Raw genomic sequence first — 15,903 nt, 5'->3', positions numbered from 1 at the left:
TACAATCATCTTATTCATTCCCAACTTTCTTTTGCCTTTGCATTGAGCTTTGCTTCTTTTTCTTTTCTTTTCTTTTTCTTTGTATATTCTTACTTTTTAACTCTTAGCTCAATGCTTTTCATGTTTTCCCAACAACCCCAAACTTGAACATTTAACAATATCACACAAGATCTTCTACTTAACTCAAGGTAAAGATTTTCAATCAAGGGTTTCAGTGTATGTTCAAGGCTAAGGGTTCAAAAGGATAGAACACAAAGTGTTCTCTTTTAGTGGGCTAATTTTATGCATTTGGCCAATAAAAAGGTTTCCAACAAACGGCCTTGATCATATGATGCAAAACAAGCAATTGATTCAATCATAGAAAACCTGGGCAAAATCATTCATACTTTCAAAGTAATAGCATTCAACAATAACAACTCTGGAGCTCAAAACCTCACATATAAGCTCATTCACATTTGACATACACATCCTGCTTAATTTCACAATCACAATCATGATATCATGCATTTGTTCACAAAGCTTGTGAATCACCTGTATAAGCATTTTAATGTGCACATCATCTCAACATCAATCAATCAATAAGCATCATTCAGTATTACTTATCACACAATCATAGTTAATAGCAAACCATCATCAAACCAGGTGTTCAATACAGTACATCAAACCCTAATCTAAAAACAAATAATGCTTACAGAATACTGGGTTGCCTCCCAATAAGCGCTTGTTTAACGTCACGAGCCTGACCCAAACTTTCAAGGATCAACCAACAACATCATTGTGGAAAATTGTTGCACCTCTCCCCCTAGATAGGGTTTGAGACGTTGACCATTCACCACCCAACTTCTCTGTGGATCATCAGCAGCTGGATTAAATATTTCAATTGCTCCATGCGGATGCACTTCTTTTATCACATATGGTCCTGACCATTTTGATTTCAGCTTCCCAGGAAATATCTTCAATCTTGAATTGAACAATAATACCTGTTGTCCTGGATTGAAAACTCTATTCACCAACTTCCTGTCATGATAAAATTTAATTTTGTCTTTGTAAGCCTTGGATGAATCATATGCATGTAATCACATTTCTTCAAGCTCCAAAATCTACCGTCTGCGTGTGCATTGAGTTTCATAAGGATCAAAATTCAAGAATTTCAAAGCCCATAATGCTCTATGCTCCAATTCTACTGGCAAATGGCATGCTTTCCCATAGACTAATTGAAATGGTGATAATCCCATAGACGTCTTCATTGTTGTCCTATAAGCCCAAAGAGCATCATCCAATTTGAGAGACCAATCCTTTCTTGATGAAGTCACTGTTTTTTCCAGGATTCTTTTTATCTTCCTGTTAGACACCTCAGCTTGTCCATTGGTTTGTGGATGATAAGGTGCAGCTACCTTATGTTTTACTCCATAGTGTTTGAGTACTTTCTCTAGCTGATAATTGCAAAAATGAGATCCTCCATCACTGATCAACACTCTTGGAGTGCCAAAGCGTGAGAATATCTGCCTCTTCAGGAATTTAATTACCGTGCTAGCATCATTTTTAGGACAAGCTAATGCTTCCACCCATTTACTCACATAATCCACTGCTACCAGAATATATTCATTGTTGAAAGATGGAGGGAAAGGTCCAACAAAATCAATACCCCAACAATCAAAAACCTCAACCTCTAAAATACCTTGTAAAGGAATCTCATGACGTTTAGTGATTGTCCCTGCTCTTTGACATTTATCACAATTCCTAGCATGATTATGGGCATCTTTAAATAAAGTTGGCCAATAAAACCCTGATTGAAGGACTTTTGCTGCTGTTCTTTCTCCATTAAAATGTCCTCCATAAGGTGAATCATGACAATGCCAGAGAATTCCTTCTGCTTCTTCATTTGTAACACATCTCCTTAGAAGATTATCTGCTCCAATTTTGAACAAATAAGGATCATCCCAAACAAACTGCTTGGCATCATGCAGAAATTTCTTTCTTTGTTGCCAAGTTAAGTCTTCCGGCATGACTCTTACAGCTTTGAAATTCGCCATATCAGCAAACCAGGGCCTCTGCTGAATATACATGAGTGATTCATCTGAAAAAGATTCCCAGATTTCAGACTCCTTGCTAGTGACCTCATTGTTGACTAACCGTGACAAATGATCAGCAATTAAGTTCTCACTTCCTTTCTTATCACGGATTTCTACATCAAATTCTTGCAATAGTAGTACCCATCTAATCAAACGTGGCTTAGAATCTGGTTTTGTCAACAAATATTTGATAGCTGCATGATCTGTATAGACAATCACCTTAGACCCAATAAGATAAGGTCTAAATTTCTCTAGAGCATACACAATGGCAAGAAATTCTTTCTCTGTGGTAGCATAATTCAATTGAGCATCATTCAGCACCTTGCTAGCATAATAAATTGGATGAAACTTTTGTTCTTTCCTCTGGCCAAGGACAACTCCTATTGCATAATCACTTGCATCACACATTAATTCAAAATTTTGATTCCAATCTGGCGCTACAATTACTGGAGCTGACACTAACTTCTTCTTCAATATGTCAAAAGCTTTCAGACAGTCTTCATTCATCACAAAAGGAACATCCTTCATCAAAAGATTACTCAATGGTTTAGCAATTTTTGAGAAATCTTTGATAAATCTTCTATAAAACCCAGCATGACCAAGAAAACTTCTAATCCCCTTTACATTTGTTGGTGGAGGTAGTTTCTCAATGACTTCTACTTTAGCTTTGTCTACCTCAATTCCTTTAGCAGAGATTTTATGCCCCAATACAATTCCTTCAGTTACCATGAAATGACATTTCTCCCAATTCAAAACAAGATTTGTCTGAACACATCTTTTGAGGACAGTGTTCAAATTAGCCAAACATCTTTGGAAAGAATTTCCAAAAACTGAGAAATCATCCATGAATACTTCAATGCATTTTTCTAAGAGATCCGCAAAGATTGCCTGCATACACCTCTGAAACGTAGCTGGAGCATTACATAATCCAAAAGGCATCTTTCTATACGCAAAGATACCAAAAGGACAAGTAAAAGTCGTCTTCTCTTGGTCTTTTGGATCTACCACAATTTGATTATATCCAGAATATCCATCTAGAAAACAATAGAAAGCCTGCCCTGATAACCTTTCTAGCATCTGATCCATGAAAGGAAGAGGAAAATGATCTTTCCTAGTAGCTTTATTCAGCTTCCTGTAATCAATGCACATACGCCAACCAGTGACTGTCCGAGTAGGAATAAGTTCATTCTTATCATTATAAATTACTGTCATCCCACCTTTCTTTGGAACCACCTGTACTGGACTCACCCATTTACTGTCAGAGATTGGATAGATGATACCAGCTTCTAGTAGTTTCAACACTTCTTTTCTGACCACCTCCTTCATAACAGGATTTAACCTTCTCTGTGGTTGAGCACTTGGTTTATAATCTTCTTCCATAAAAATTTTGTGCATGCAGTAAGTTGGGCTAATACCTTTAAGATCTGATATTGACCACCCAATTGCTTCTTTGTTGGCTTTCAGAATTTCTATCAATTGCTCTTCTTCTTGTAGAGATAAAGAGTTATTGATGATGACTGGCTTTGTTCCATCTTCTTCTAGAAACACGTATTTCAGATGTGATGGTAATCTTTTTAATTCTGGTGTCTAGTGCTTTGACTGTTTCTTCCTTATCAATTATTTCGAATATTGGATCTTCTTCTGGACTCTTTTTCAATGTTTCCAAGTCCATCAGACATTCATCAATCAATTTCTCTTCTTCTTCATCTAAATCTTCACATACATCAATGAGAGTTTTTTCCAATGGAGAAATATTTTGCACCATCCTTTCTTGCACAATACAAACTTCATCAAGTTCATCAAATTGAAAACATGCTTTGTCATCATTTGGATATGTCATGGCCTTGGATACGTCAAAAGTGACTTCTTCATCATCAACTCTCAATTTAAGCTTACCATTCTCTACATCAATCAAAACTCTAGCAGTCTTCATAAAAGGTCTCCCAAGAATAAGAGGAACATCACTAGTTCCTTCCATCTCCATCACAATAAAATCCACTGGGAATACAAATTTCTCAACCTTCACTAGAACATCTTCAACCACTCCATATGGATATTTAAGAGACCTGTCCGCCAATTGAAGAGCCATTCTGGTTGGTTTAATTTCCAGCCCCTGAATTGTTCTGCACATGGATAGCGGCATTAGATTAATGCTAGCTCCCAAATCAATCAATGCTCTTCCAACTTTCACATCTCCTATGGTGCATGGAATAGTGAAGCTTCCTGGATCTTTAAGTTTAGGAGGTAGTTTCTATATGATTGCACTGCAGTTACCCTGTATATTGATAGTTTCCTTCTCAATGTACTTGTGTTTCTTTGTGAGGAGTTCCTTCAAAAACTTTGCATATGCTGGCATCTGTTGCAATGCTTCAGAAAATGGTATAGTGATCTCCAGCTTGTTAAACAACTCCATGAATCTTTCCAACTGCTTTTCTTTCTCCTTCCTTGAATAACTCTTTGGATAAGGAAGTGACTTTTCATACTCTTTTTCTTTTTGTCTCTCCTCTCTCTCTTCTCTCTCTTTTTTCTCTCCTCTCCTCTTCTTCTTTTTTCTTTTTCTCTCTCTCAACTCTTTCTTTCCACTCACATGTTTCTTTTTCACTCTCACTCTCATTTTCTTTCTCCTCTCTTTCTTTTTGTCTCTCCTCTAACACTCTACCACTTCTGGTCACAACAGTTTTACATTCCTTTCTGAGATTATCATGTTTCATCTCGTCAACGATTCTCTCAACATAAACCTCCATATTTTTAAATGCAGCATCCACATTCTGACAATAAGACACATTTGTCTTCAAAAATCTTTGGAAAGTCTCTTCAAGTTTTGTTGTTTTCTCAACTGGAGTAAATTGCATTTGCCATTTTTGTTGTTGCACTTGAACCATTGAGACCTGTTGTATTTCCTGTGGTATTTGAGAAAGTTTCATAGTTACCTCTTCAAGCTGTTGAGAGATAATTTTATTTTGAATAAGCAAAGCATCATTTGATTGTAACAACTCCTTCTGACTAAGATCTCCTCTTTCAATGTTAAGTTCGTTGTCACTAGTAGCCATGTTGTCAATAATTTCTATAGCTTCCTCTGGAGTTTTCCATTTGATGTTTCCTCCTGCTGAGTCATGAAGCAGCATCTTAGTGTGTGAACCAAGACCTCCAAGGAAAATTAAGACTACTTTCTTGTTCTTCAAAGCCATGCGTGGGTGTTTTTCTTAGCAGACTTTTGTATCTATCCCATGCATGCCCCAGTGATTCTTCCATGCCCTGCTTAAATGAAGATATCTCTTGCTTGCCTTTTGTCACCTTTGATTGTGGAAAGTACTTGTTCAAAAACTTTGTTACCACTGCTTCCCACTCTGTGAAACTTCCTTCTGGGAAAGAATTCAACCAAAGCTTAGCATTGCCTCCCAATGAGAAAGGAAACAAACTAAGTTTGATCGCTTCATCTGGCACCCCATTAATTTTGACTGTGTTGCAAATTTCATTGAATGTAGTAAGGTGCTCATATGGGCTTTCATCAGATAACCCATTAAATTGATTACTTTTCACCAGTTGGATCAGTGCTGGTTTGACCTCCATATTGGCTGCATTGACTCTAGGTCTAGCTATGCTGTTAAAATGCTGAGGTCCAGCTATATTGGTGTAATCAGCAAGAGTTCTTCTAACATTGTTATTCTCCATATTTTCTGTGCTATGAACAGAACCTTGTGGTGATGGTTGTAACAGAATTTCCGGAGGAGGAAAAAGTTCTCTAGATGTTCGGATTCTTCTCCTCCGTCTATTGTCTTCTAATCCTTCAAGCAAAGGTTCTGTTGTTTTCTTGCTCCTAGTTCGAATTGCCTCCTGCATACACAAGAGCACAAAACCCTAGAAAAGATTTGGTTAGCACAAAAAGATATAAGAGAAGATATAAGATTCAGAAAATAAAAACAGAAAACAGAAAACAGAAAAACCGAAAACAGAAAAATAAAATAAAATCAAATAAAATACAAACTGAAAAATATAAACAGAAAAATAAAATAAAAAAAAAATTCGAAATTTAAATTAAAAATAAAAAAAAATAAGTCAAAGATAATCAATAATCACACAAATTAACCAGTTAAACCACGAGTCCCCGGCAACGGCGCCAAAAACTTGATGCACAAATTTATGAACACCAAAATGTGATGTCACAAACTTGTTTTTCAATCGGCAAGTGTGACTGAATCGTTCAAGTAATAAACTTGGTAAGACCAAGTATCGTTCTTCCCAAAGGACTCACGGCCTAGTTTAGTTATGTGGTTTCTTGATTAGCTAAGACTTAATGACGAAATATTTGGATTTTATATGCAAAAGACGAAAATTAAATATGTATGCATGAAGTTTTGATCAATGGCAAAAAGCAAAAGATAAACACTTTGAATGAAATATATGTATGAATATGTTGTTGGGGTTCAATTTCATCTTATCCACTCTCATATTTTAGGAATTCAACATTCAAATCATCATTGTTAATGCCACTCTCTAAAGTACCTTTCTAGAAGGCTTCTCCCTAATCACGAGTTCATACAATTCCTAGCATTCCTAATGATCAGTTCATAAGTACAGGAGCTTAACGACAACCAATATAATATTGGGAGAAATTCCCCGGATCTAGACTTCCCCGTACGCGCCCATATCGACAAAACCAATAATCATGCATCGAATGAGTTAAACAATGCAAGCATTACGAAAAGAGGAAAAACCCTAACTAATGATGAAAGAAAGCATAGATCTTAATTAAAAGATGTAAAAACAGATTCCATATATGAGAGCTTCAAAAGATTACATTGATTCCCCAACAAACATACAGAGTTTAGTTCACCATATTCATGGTGAACCTAGATGAATAACAATGAAAGAATGAAAGATAAAACCCTAAAAAGGTGAAGAGGAAGCCTGAGCATCCAAGATCCTCCTTCAAAGGGGTGGAAGAGAGAGTGTTTGCTTCGTTCCAGCCAAAGATACCTAACCCTAGGAAACCCTAAAGCTTATATATTATTCGTAAATTACAGAAAATTAGGTCCAAGCCCATTAAAGTGCCGCTCAGCGGTAAACTACCGCTCAGCGGTAAGTGCGTGTCACGTTTTCTCCCCTCAGCAGCCATTTTGCCCCTCAGCGGATCTCCCGTAAGCTCTTGAGTGCCGCTCAGCGGTAAACTGCCGCTGAGTGGTGACTTCGGCTTCTCTTTTTGCACTTTTTGATGTCTTTTCTGATTCCATATCTCTCCTTCTTCACTTCTTTCACCAAATTCACCTTAAAACCTGCACAAAAACACTGAAATCAAGCATAAACCTGTCCAACTCTCTTATTTCTGAAAATATGAAGAAAACCATGATTTCAAGCTAGTTTCTAAGTATAAAGGTTGCTTTTAGTATCAATTTTAAGCAGGAAAATAACAGTCTTTCAACTGTTATCACATCCCTAATAATTAATTTTGAAGCACAGAAGCTTAAAGGCAACCAACCCTCATACTCCTATGTCTAGGCAATATGCTATTGGGAGAATTTCTCCGGATCTAGATTTCCCCGTATGTTCCCATATCGACAAAATCAATAATCATGACATCGAATGAGTTAAACAATGCTTGCTTTGAGCAAAGAGGAAAAACCCTAACTAATGATGAAAGAAAGCATGTATCTCAAAATAAGATGTTTAAACACCAATTCCATATATGAGAGTTTCAAAAGATTACATTGATTCCCCAACAACAATACAAAGTTTAGTTCACCATATTCATGGTGAAACTAGATGAACAATAATGAAAGAATGGAAGAGATAGAAAAACCCTAGAAAGAGAAGAGGAGAGTTGTCACTATCTCCCAATCTACCCCCAAGGGGTGAAAAGTGTGTTTCTGCTTCCTTCCAGCCAAAGATACAAACCCTAGGACGTCCTAAAGCTTATATACTATTCTAAAAATACAAAAAATTAGGCCCAAGCCCATAAAAGTAACAGAAAACCGGTCCAAGCCCATTTAGAATAACGCTCAACGGTATTTTTTTGTTGAGCGGTAATAGCGCATGATCCATTTTGCCCCCAGCTATTGTTTTTGCCCCTCAGTAGTGATTTTGGCACCTGAAAAGTGGCGCTTAGTTGTATTTTACCGCTCAACGAAACTTTTTCTGTATTCTGGTTGATTTTTCAGCATTCTGATTGACTGGTTGACTGGTTGACTTTTCTGGTTGACTAGTTGATTTTTCTGGTTTTTGTTGACTTTTCAACACTCTAATTGAAATTTTTCTGATTTTTCAATTCTTCTTTCAAATCATTCAATTAGCCTACAAAATCAAGGGAATCTTGCACAAAACCATTAAATTCACTTTTAACTCTCTTATTCACAAAACTAAAGCAAAAATATGAGTTCAAGCTAGTTTCTAAGTCTTAAAGGTTGCTTTTGTTATCAATTTTAAGCATAAAAATAACGGTTTTTCAACCGTTATCACAACCCCAAACTTAAAACTTGGCTTGTCCTCAAGCAAACTAGATGTAACTCAGTCTTCCATCAATCCATATAATGGTTCACCACATTCAAAACTCCCTTTTCAAGATAAGTAAGTGCTCAATTTAGCTCATTGCAAAGATTTCAATCAAGACATGCACATGCTTTAGTGTTCACACAATCACATACTATCCAACAAATGCTACTTTTCATGAATGATCAATCAACTAAGCAAATATGTTCTTATATGTTCATGGAATCTTTCCTCACAATATAAAGTGTTTCACTCAAACACACAAGTGTATAAGAGGTATTCACTCATTCACTCTACTATCACAATGTCACATGAATCAACTTTGCCTTTCATTTAACCACAATCAAAAACACTTACAAGCAAGCATCATCATAAGGACTTTTCTATGATTTAAAATGTGGTCGGGCTAACAAGAAAATTGGTTTTTCTAGATCACAAAACCCTTGAGTTAAGAGAATCATATAAACACAACCATTCTTACTTATTCCCAATTATCCTTTGCATTGAGCTTTACTTTTTCTTCTCTTTTCTTTTTCTTTTTCTTTTTCTTTTCACATACTTAGTTCTTAGCTCTTAGCTCAATGCTTTAAATTTCCCTTTCATAACTTCCTAGCAACCCCAAACTTGGACATTTGTCAATACCACAAAATATTTTCTACTTAACTCAAGGTAAAGCTTTTCACAAGGGATTTTCAAATTATGTTCAAGGCTACGGGTTCAAATGATAGAACACATAGTGCTCTCTTTTAGTGGGCTAAATTCATGAATTTGGCTAATAAAAGGGTTACCAACAAATCGCCTTGATCATAAGATGCAAACAGGCAAGTAATTCAATCATAGAAAACCTGGGCAAAGTCATTCATGCTTTCACAGTAATAGTATTCAAGAATAACAACTCTAGAGCTTAAAACCTCACATATAAGCTCATTCACATTCCACATATAACATCCTGCTTAGAATCATAATCACAATCACAAAATCTTGCATTTGTTCACAATGCTTGTAAACCACCTGTATAAGCATATAATGTGCACATTCTCAACATCAATCAATATCAAAGCATCATCGGCATTACTTATCAAACAATAATCATAAGCAAACCATCATAACAGACGAAGTTTCCAATTGAGTACATCAAATCCTATTCTAAAACCAAAAGTGATTGATAAAACAAATCCTGCTCTAGTGCTTTGAAAAACTTAGCCCCATCAATGATGCTCTCTCCCAACCCTAAACTTAGATGGAAAACTAGTCAGAAAGTGAGTGGAAGGGAGATTTTCTAAAAAGGAATGAAAGGAAAAATGTAGAGAACCTTTGGAAAAATGTTTAGGAGTGTGTCTGCAGAGAAGAATCTAAAAATAGAGGCCAAAGCGTGACTTAGGGTATAAAAATACCCTATTGGGCTCGGGTTCCGCTAAGGGGCAACCTAAGCCCATTTTACGATACCACCGCTCAGCGGCACTTCGTGTTGTGCTTTTCTTCTTCCTAGCTTACCCTAGGTGCCCTCTACTCATGCCCCTCACTTGCTCCCTACAATTAAGTTCTCAGATCACTCAAACATTCAATCCCTATCAGGCAACTAAAGCAGAATCAAAACAAACAATACACATAAAATCAATCAACTGGGTTGCCTCCCAGGTAGTGCTTGTTTAACGTCACGAGCCTGACCCAAAATCCTCCAGCACCCTTCAATAGATGCAAATCTTTCTCACCAACACCCATCAGTAGGTGTATACAAACATAGTATCCTTCAGTAGATACTCTTCCGCCTAACATCCATCAGTAGATGTAAACCCTGTAACAAACTTATAACAAAAACAAAACTACCCAAAAGTTCAAAATTACATCACCAAACCAAAAATTAAAAGTTCTTAAATAACTAGGTTGCCTCCCAGCAGCGCTCTTTTAACGTCACTAGCTTGACCCAATAAAGCTCAAGTTCCATCTTCTTTTTCATCTTTCTACTAATCTTCTTCAGAAATTTGATCAAACCAGGAACCTGTTGTAATGTCTCAATCATAGGAACTTTAATCTCCAATTTCTTGAAGATTTCCATTAAGCACTTAAATTTCTTTTCCTTCCTATGGTACTTCTTTGGATGACGAAAGGGTTTTTCATATGATTCTCTCTCTCTTCCTCTCGTCCTCTTTCTCTTTTCTCTCACTTTCTTGTTCCTCTTTTTCTTTTCTCTTAATCTCTTTTTTTCTTTTCTTTTTCTACTCACTTTCTCAATCTTCACACAAATTTTCTCTTCTTCTTTCTCTTCTCTCTCTTCTCTCTCTTTTCCCTCTTCTTTTTCCAACTCAACTTTTTCAACTAGCACTTTACACTCTTCCCTAGGGTTAACCTCAGTATTAGCCCAAAAATTCCTGTCAGGCCTTTCTTCCAACAGCTTAGTAATTTGACCCACTTGAATCTCCAAGTTCTTAATAGCAGCTTCAGTGCTCTTTTGAGTGGATTCAATTGCCTGTATGAATTGCTGAAGAGTTTCTTCCATCCTTATTGATCTTTCATTAAGTATAGACATTTGTTGCCATAAGGTTGGTTGTTGTTGTTGCTCGTTAAATTGCCCTGCTTGTCCAGCTTGCCCACTTTGTCCTTGAGCAATACTTGGGTGTGGTTTCCATCCTTGATTGAAGTTCCTCTGACGGTATGAAAATTGATTGGCCATGAAGTTAACATCCTCTAAAGCTTCCACTGGAAAGGCGCATTGACCATTGATATGGTCACCCCCACATAATTCACACATCTGTGGTTGAACCTGTGCAACAATCTTTAACTCTTTTGGCAGTTGTGCAAGTGTCTTTGCGAGATTCTCCAATTGTTGAGTTAGTATCATGTTCTGAGCTAGCAAGGCATCATTGGATTGCAACTATATAACTCCTTTTTGTTGAATAGGAGCTCCTCTTTCACTATTAAGCTCATTATCATTAGTAGCCATGTTTTCAATTATTTTCGTGGCTTCCTCTGGAGTTTTCCATTTGATATTGCCTCTAGCTGAGGCATCAAGCATCATCTTCGTTTGTGAACCAAGACCTCCAAGGAAGATTAGGACTACTTCTACTTCGTCAAATCCATGCGTGGGAGTCTTTCTTAATAGGCTTTTATATCTGTCCCATGCATGACCTAGTGATTCCTCCATGCCTTGCCTGAAAGATGAGATCTCTTGCTTCCCTTTATTTACCTTGGATTGTGGGAAGTATTTGTTCAAGAACTTTGTTACCACAGCTTCCCACTCTGTAAAGCTCCCTTCTGGAAAAGAGTTCAACCAAAGCTTAGCGTTGCCTCCTAATGAGAATGGAAACATGCTAAGTTTTATTGCTTCGTCAGGCACCCCATTTATCTTCACTTTATTGCAAATCTCATTAAAATTTGTGAGGTACTCATATGGGCTTTCGTGAGACAACCCATTAAATTGGTTACTCTTAACCAGTTGGATTAATGCTGGTTTCACCTCCATATTGGCTGCATTGACCTTTGGTCTTGCTATGTTATTGAAATGTTGAGGTCCAGCTACATTAGAGTAATATGCAAGAGTTCGTCTGACATTATTATTCTCCATCTCCTCAGTGCTATGGTGAGAACCTTGTGGTGAAGCTTGTAAGAGATCTTTCGAAGGAGGGAGTTCTCTAGATGTACGGATTCTTCTCCTCCGTCTACTCTCGTCTAAGTCTTCAAGAAGAGGTTCCAAGGTTTTCTTGCTTCTAGTTCGAATTGCTTCCTGCATACACAAGAAAACAAGTCCCTAGAAAAATTTGTTAGCATAAAAAGATAGAGAAGAAGATATAAAATCAGAGATAAGAAGATAAAATAAAAACAGAAAAAATAAAAACAGAAAACAAAAACAGAAAACAAAAAAATAAAAACAGAAAATAAAATAAAATTAAATAATAACCGAAAAAAAAATAAAAACAGAAAATAAAGTAAAATAAAATAAAATAAAATAAAAACCGAAAAATAAAAACAAAAATTCAAATTTCAAAATTCAAAATTCAAAACAAGTCAAAGATAATCAATAATCACACAAATGAACTAATTAAACCACGAGTCCCCGGCAACGGCGCCAAAAACTTGTTTAACCCTCGACAAGTATGACCAAATCGTATCAAGTAATAAACTCGGTAAGACCAAGTATCGTTCTCCCAAAGGACTCACGACCTAGTTAGTTATATGATTTGTTGATTATTTAAGACTCTTGAACAATTGATTATAGGTTTCAAATGCAAAAGACAATAAGTAAACATGTATGCATGAGTTTGATCAATGGAAAAGAGGAACACAAACACTTGAACGAATTAGATGGAAGAGTATGTTGTTGGGGTAATCAATTTCATCTTATCCACTCTCATAAATTTTAGGAATTCATCATTCTTTTCATCAATGTTAATGTCACTCTCTAAATCACCTTGCAAGAAGGCCTATCCTTAATTACGAGTTCATACAATTCCTAGCATCCCTAATAATTAATTCTGAAGCATAGAAGCTTAAAGGCAACCAACCCTCATATTCCTATGTCTAGGCAATATGCTATTGGGAGAATTTCCCCGGATCAACATTTCCTCGTACGTTCCCATATCTACAAAATCAATAATCATGACATTGAATGGGTTAAACAATGCATGCTTTGAGCAAAGAGGAAAAACCCTAACTAATGATGAAAGAAAGCATGTATCTCAAAATAAGATGTTTAAACACAAATTCCATATATGAGAGTTTCAAAAGATTACATTGATTCCCCAACAACAATACAAAGTTCAGTTCACGATATTCATGTGAAACTAGATGAACAATAATGAAAGAATGGAAGAGATAGAAAAACCGTAGAAAGAGAAGAGGAGAGTTGTCATCATCTCCCAATCTACCCCCAAGGGGTGAAAAGTGTGTTTTTGCTTCCTCCCAGCCAAAGATACAAACTCTAGGACGTCCTAGAGCTTATATACTATTCTAAAAATACAGAAAATTAGGCCCAAGCCCATAAAAGTAACAGAAAACCGATCCAAGCCCATTTAGAATAGCGCTCAGTAGTATTTTACCGCTGAGCGGTAATAGCGCATGATCCATTTTGCCCGCAACTGCTGTTTTTTCCCCTCAGTGATGATTTTGGCAACTGAAAAGTGGCGCTCAGCGGTATTTTACCGCTCAGTGGAACTTTTTCTGTATTTTGGTTGACTTTTCAGCATTCTGGTTGACTGGTTGACTTTTCTGGTTGACTTTTTTGGTTTCTGGTTGACTTTTCAGCACTCCAATCATTCGGTACTTCAATTCTTCTTTCAAATCATTCAATTAGCCTACAAAATCAAGGGAATCTTGCACAAAACCATTAAATTCACTTTCAACTCTCTTATTCACAAAACTAAAGCAAAAATATGAGTTCAAGCTAGTTTATAAGTCTTAAAGGTTGTTTTAGTATCAATTTTAAGCATAAAAATAACGGTTTTTCAACCGTTATCATGTGGCCAATAGAATTTACTTTTTAAAAGGCTTAGAGTTTTATCAACTCCATGGTGACCCATGAGTCCTCCTCCATGACTCTCTTTGATAAGAAGTTTTCTAATGGATCCTTGGGGTATACAAAGTTTTCCTTTATTAAAAAGATACCCCTTAGAAAGATAGAATCCATCAAAAGGCTTCTTAAGACATGATGAATAAGTGGATGCAAATGTTTCATCATTTTCACAAAGTTCTCTTATATCACCAAATCCTAATATTTGTGAACGTAAGGTTACTAATAATTCATGTCTTCTAGATAAAGCATTCGCAACAACATTAGTACTCCCCTTTTTGTGTTTGATGACATAGGGAAATTGCTCCAGGTATTCCACCCACTTGGCATGTCTCTTGTTTAGCTTTTCCTGCCCTTTAAGATACTTGAGAGATTCATGGTCAGTATGTATAATAAATTCTCTATTTACCAAATAGTGCTCCCAAGTCTTTAAATCTCTAATGAGGGCATCTAATTGTTTATCATAGGTAGGATAGTTTAGAGTAGGTCCCCTAAGTTTTTCACTGAATTAAGCCATGGGATGACCTTCTTGAATTAAAACAGCTCCTATCCCTACCCCAGATGCATCACATTCTAGTTCAAAAGCTTTGGAAAAATCAGGCAAGACTAGAATAGGTGCATGAGTTAACATATGTTTCAAGGTCTCAAAAGATAAAACTTGCTTATTACCCCAAATAAAAGGACCATCCTTCTTGACCAGTTCATTCAAAGGAGCAGCTAGAGTAGAGAAGTCTTTTACAAATCTTCTATAAAAGTTGGCTAATCCTTGGAAACTTCTCACCTCTCCTACTGTCTTAGGGGTTGGCCATTGTTGTATGGCCTTGATCTTCTCAGGATCAACATGCACACCCTCTTTTCCAACTTTGAATCCAAGGAATATTACACTTTCTTGAAAAAAAGTATATTTATCAAAGTTTGCAAAGAGATGATGTTCTCTAAGAAGAAGCAATACCTTTCTGACATGGCTAAGATGCTCTATAAAACCTTGACTATAGATTAAGATATCATCAAAGTAGACCACTACAAACCTTCCTATACATTCCCTAAGAACATGGTTCATTAATCTCATGAATGTACTAGGAGGACACAAAACAATCTTCTTGCCCTTGTGTTGAATGGTGATTTTGTTGGTGACTCCATCATGTAAAGCTTGCTTATCAAATTGCCAAGGCCTTCCAAGTAATATGTGCCCAGCTTCCATTGGTACTATATCACAAACAATTTGGTCTTCATATTTTCCAATGGAAATGGGTACACTTACTTGTTCTTTGACTACTATTCCTTCATCCTCTTTGATCCATTGAAGTTTATAAGGTTGAGGATGAGGAATAGTAATTAAGCCTAACTTCTCTACCATTCTTGAACTACGACAATTACAACAAGATCCACTATCCACAATCATTGAACATGTCTTTTCAAAAACTTTACACCTTGTGTGGAATAGATTCTCTCTTTGTGACTGTTCTAGCTCAACATGTTTATTTTAAAGGAGTCTTCTTACCATGAGCAAGTCATCATCACAAGGTAAGGCTTCTTCTTCAGAAGTGGATGTTTCAGATTCACTATATGAAGAACCCTCACTTTCACTTTCATGCTCAAGAATGTAAGTTGACCTTCTATTGCGACACTCAGATGCATAGTGCCCTTTTTCCCCACATCTAAAGCACTTAGTCTCCTTACTTTTGTAGTCTCTTGAAGGTTCTTTAACCTTTTCTTTTTCTCTCACTCCCTAGACCCATCATACATTGGCTTAGATAGACTACCCTCCCTCTTGTATTCTCTCTTATGGCTAGAACTAGTAGGGTAGTCCTTCCTAGTGGAGCTTTTCCTCTTGAGTTGTTGTTC

This window comes from Vigna umbellata, chromosome 2 (assembly GCF_029865625.1).
Source record: "Vigna umbellata cultivar VRB3 chromosome 2, Vumbellata_1.0, whole genome shotgun sequence".
NCBI lineage: Eukaryota > Viridiplantae > Streptophyta > Magnoliopsida > Fabales > Fabaceae > Vigna > Vigna umbellata.
This window is presented reverse-complemented; position numbering follows the sequence as displayed.